Source organism: Andrographis paniculata, unplaced genomic scaffold, assembly GCF_009805555.1.
Source record: "Andrographis paniculata isolate CXL003 unplaced genomic scaffold, ASM980555v1 Contig60END, whole genome shotgun sequence".
Classification (NCBI taxonomy): domain Eukaryota; kingdom Viridiplantae; phylum Streptophyta; class Magnoliopsida; order Lamiales; family Acanthaceae; genus Andrographis; species Andrographis paniculata.
The window spans coordinates 6538910-6544194 of NW_026137596.1; the positions used below are offsets into that span (position 1 = coordinate 6538910).

At 32.2% G+C, this 5285-nt stretch overlaps 1 long non-coding RNA gene across 1 annotated transcript; it reads right to left on the reverse strand.

The window, feature by feature from the left end:
* Positions 1-2998: 2998 nt before the first annotated feature.
* On the reverse strand, positions 2999-3389 carry LOC127260182 (uncharacterized). The gene is made up of 3 exons (XR_007840643.1): positions 3306-3389; positions 3172-3218; positions 2999-3101 (listed from the first exon to the last, which is right to left on the reverse strand). It is a non-coding gene; the product is annotated as an uncharacterized LOC127260182 (long non-coding RNA).
* Positions 3390-5285: the final 1896 nt, after the last annotated feature.

Here is a 5285-nt window from a genome sequence, read left to right on the forward strand (position 1 = left end):
ATAAGGCTTTGTTTTAATTGTGAAATGATTTTAATGAATATTTTTTCAGTATAAAAAATTGTGTACTTAATACAAAAATAATGAGTGTGTAAAATATTAATTTTTTTTAGAATAATATTAATATGTACCAAACAAGCAAACCCTACATGTCTTAATTAATTAATAATAATAATAATAATAATAATAATAATAATAATAATAATTATAATAATAATAATATTGGAGGTAACTCCAATTGCGAAATTATGCATTCATCCAAATAATCAACACCTATTTTCTTCATATAATTCTGTATTAATTTCAAATTACCTCAAAGTTTCAAACACTCCCAAATTCTCTCTAAAATTACAACTTAAGAAATATAAAAAATAGAAAACTTCATTCTAATTTAAAATTCCACTGTCCCGTACCTTTAAATATAATTTATAAAATAAATATTATTGTTATTTTTAAATATAATTTATAAACCTTTTTTTTAAGAAAAATCAAAATAAAATACTAATGAGATCTAGCAAAATTTTACCATTGGAAAACAGCTCAAATATCAAAATAAAATCTAACAAAATTTTACCCTTGGAAAACAACTAAAAAATCCAAGCAAGCAAAAGGTTTATTTGGTATAGGCTGCAATATGTAAAATATTAGATAGGAATACAGTAATTACGCATCAAATTCAAACTCATCTAAAGAAATACATAAGCATAACAAATGAGAAAAACAAAATTGAATCTCGATGTTTACTTTTCTGAAAGTTCTTTAATACATCCACCAATGTAATAGATGCATTGCAGGCTGGCAAATTAACGAGTATTGCAAAATTTACTTGGTATATGCTAACAAATAAATAAATAAACTGCATTAGCCGATATCATATGAGGATAATGTCTCTAACACTTTTCCATAATTTAGCAGAAATTTCAAGACCAAAACTTCATTAATCGTCCCCAATGAAGCCCTTCACCTCCACTCTCTACAACTACTTCTCCATGGATGGTCTTTAATATAGTACAGTGGTCTGATCTCCTTATCGATCATCCATTTCTATTTATTAAACTTGAAATTTATACGAAAGTATCGATGAATTTTCTTAATAATGCTTGGGAGTTTCACCAGAATAAGGGTGTTAAAGGGTAGAGGTTACACTAATATAAAGCCATTTATATTAGGATTGAATGGTGATTTTAATTTTTGAAGTATCCAATGTATTTTTGTGCTTTAAAAGGCTGATGTCCGTTGGTGTATTTAGGTCCTGTTAGGTAAGGAGTAATTTAGAGAAAAAACAAGTGTTGTCTTCATGCTTTAATTTAAACTTGCAATTTATATGAATGTATGGATATATTTAATTAATTAATTACCTGGAAAATATGAGTGGATGGGTTAATTTATGTTGACGGAAAATTTGTTGATGAAAAATGTGATGCCGTAATACTCCTTGACGTGAAGTTGTGTCTTCCAATGCAGATGCTTTAAGCGTAACAGGCGTGGCTTCACTGAGGATTCCTCAAGCCATTTGCATTGCAAATTAATTGAATAATTGTAAACATTTGCACCAGGACGTTGTAGAGCAGGTCTTGATTGGTTTCATCCTCCCACTGGAGCTGGTTCGGCTGCACCAGTCTCGAGTCATCATCAAAAGGATGGCCTTAACCATATCTATCTTTCTATGTTGGAGCCATTTGATAACTCCAAAGAATCTAGCAGCTCCATTTTAAATTTATTTCCAGCGTCTTCGAGAATGCCTTGTTAGAACTTAATACCTTAACTTGGTGAATCATTTACTCCATTATTACGGTACATGTAAATGCAGGTGCACAATAAGCAAAACTAGTGATGAAGCATGACATCTGTATGTATTTCAATTGCAAATTGAAACCAAATTTATCATCTTTCAGAATCTTAGAATGGTATGGGAATATTTCAATAGATGAAATTGATATTTGTTTCTACGAAATGAAAAATGTATCTCCCAGACTCACCTAAAGTAGTTGTTTTTTTAATATACAAATAAGCTTGATGATCTCCAATCATAATGGGAGAATCCTAGCCTGAAGGTTTTATCCATCTTTCTCAAGAGAAACGATACAAAATCCTAGCTAATTGAACCAATAAATCGAGAAAGAATTGTCGCAGGTATGCAGAAATTTTAACACCTAGGCCAGTTTTAAACATCAGCCATGCCAGAAAATATCATTATACAGAACTATCAATCATGCATGATGGAAATTTTATTGCTATGTTGCTTTGTATGAAAGTATTACAAAAACAAAGGCCTATTTTCAAATGTTGAGCTATTGTGTTTTATATGCTGATTTGCATGTAGCGAATACACTACTTGCGTCATTCATTACATCCCATTGAAGGAAACAATAAACAAATTGCACAAAATTGAAAAGTATTTGTTTCCAAGCAGAAAACGACATGACCGAAAAACTTTCAATTGCAGCCAATCATTTATAATGCAGTCACATAATGTGGTTCGCGAAAAAGAATTTTGTATCTGAATTAAAACAGCCAATCAATTATAACTGAATCACGCTGCATATTAGCATGTACAAAGTATATGCATAATATACAAATTAAATAAGAAAGTATGATTTGTAAGGCACGTTTCACCCACAATTTACATGGTTGGAACCAAATTATCTAGAAAGCATCATAGTTATCATTAAATTTAAACAACTAGCCACCCCTTGCCAAAAGAGATATGTTTATAATGAAATTGTAATGTTTACACTTGCAAACATACTCGAGAAGTAATCCTCTCAAACATGATCTTACAACTTTGTCCATACATTCATCGTTCGTAATTTGCCATTGAGGATCAATTTTCTTTTTTCACGAGGCAATTGATCTTCATTCAGCTTTTTACGTAAGTTCTGGTTAGACTACCGGCCTCTAATTTGAATATCTTTGGTCAGCCATTACCTTCTTGATCATCTACCTCTTCAGAGCTGTTGGAACAAGCGTTGTCTACAATTGCAGAAGTATGAGCTCGATTCCTCAAATACTCCAAAATTTCTTTGAATTTTCTTCAGAAGGCTGCATCTTGCACATGCTGTCTTTCTTCTGCAACACTTTCATCTTGTTTTCAATTACTGTCCCTGAACAAATATGACATTGTCAATCCGTGATAAGTTTCAATTATTAGAATTTTCTTAATTCAGCCATTACCTTCTTCTTCTACCTCTTCAGAGCTATCGAAACAAGGCGTTGTCCACCTGAAAAAACAAAAAGCAATTGCAGATAAGACTATGTTTGTACTTCTTAAAATGGAAGTAGTATAGCTTCAAGATCGATATACTTACCCACGAGCTCCAAACCTGGTATGCATCGAGCTCCACATGACCATAGGACTTACTAATCCCGTATAGGACAGGTTATGGTTCCCGTCAGTGCATTCTTCAGTTTGAGCGGCTAGAAGCTCTTCATCGACCTGCACGTCATGGAAGTTCAATTTTAGTATCGAATAAATGATTAGAAATGCATAATTAGTAAAGATATTGTTCTAGGGAGGCATTCAGAACTAATGGAATTATTGGCACCTTATCGAAAAATCTAGATGTCGTGGGAAGATGATTCGCAACTCTCAGGTTGGTCATATACAACCAACTGTTATAAACAATAGCTCATTCCTCTTCTCTTTCTCTCTCGTAAGGTATTGATGAAAAAGCAGTGAACTGGATTGAAGTGTTGTTCGTAGATTTGGAGTTGATAATAGACCCTTTATTTGATTGTTTCTCTATCTTGCGTTTGTTGCTCAAATCCGCAGCGGAATTTTAGTTTCACTCCAATGTGTTGCCCCTCATCTCATTGCTCAAACACAAGCACCCAAAGCAATTATACTAAAATCACCCAACTAAATCAACTCAAAATCAAGTTTGGGAGATAGTACTAATAGAAACGGGAAGCCCTAATAATCGAGCAATCCCCAATCACAGAGGCAACTGGGCAGCGGCGACGAAGGATAGAGTTTATGGAGAAGAAAGTAACCCTAATTTGAACAAAAAACCAAAACTTGCTGTTATTTTTATAATATTCAATAGAACCTTCTAGATAGTTCAAATTATTTTTTTTGTTATTAAAAAATATGTATTTTTATATATTTATTATACATATTCTACACTCTTCTAAACCTTGTAATTACATAATGTTCTTGTTGAGTACCTTTTTGTTTTTTTTTTTAAATAATATTCACCAAATTCATAGGTAGTTAATTTTTTTTTAAAAAAAAATTATATATCTTTTATATATTCTAAACTCTTCTAACTATACTTTATTTTATATAGCTTTCTACATGGTTGAATTTTTAATTTTTATATACTATCTCTTTTATTTATGTATATTAATTAATTATAGACTTTCTTAATCTTTTATGTCACTAGTGTCTTTAAAATATATTTTACTATTATTGTTATATATATATATAGTATAAAAATAATAATCTTAATTTATACGAAATTAAGCAAGTAATGAAATTCAACCCAACCTATAGACTATACAGATTCCAATATATTCAAATTTTAGACAATTACTAGAAAAAGAAGGGTTTATCACCAATAAAAAAATAACAATGAGATAAAGAGTGCAAACACTACAATTGGAAACCTTCGAGGGATGCCAAAAAATACTATGAGAGATTTCAGAAACTCCAAAAGGTATGCAATTTGTATCATTGAGCTAACCACCACCCAAAAAATAAACTCATAAATTAACACCAACACAAACAAACAATAAAGTAAATAAAAAAAACAACCTGCATCATGAAGAAAACAACACGAACATGCCAAATTAAACAGATTCAAAGCTAGAAGGCTTCACTATATCTCATTTTTTCAAAATAACGCAAGTTGCGATCCTCACCCAACATTTAGCAAAATAACAAAACAAAAAGAGCAGTGGCACAAAAGAAATTGCCTCAATACAATAAACTAAAACAATAGAATGAAGAAATCATATAAAACGTGGCTTACTGTCGGCGGGCACGGGCAGCTCGCATTCGACGAGTCAAGAAAGGCCGCAGCGGAGCACGGTCGATGGTCGACGGTCGAGAAAGGCGGAGGCGGCGCGGTTCAGGGGTGCGGTACGGATAACTTAAAAGAAGGAAAATGAGGAAGTACGGGAAGAAGAAGAAAAGTGAAAAAGAAAAAAGATGAAAGAATGAAGAAGCAGGAGAACGAACAAGACGAACAAAGTACGAACAAAGGAGAGGAAGAAGCGGATGCCGGATGGGGCGTGTCTAGGGTTTCTTAGAAGTCTCAGTTTTAATTCTACTTTTTAATTGTATA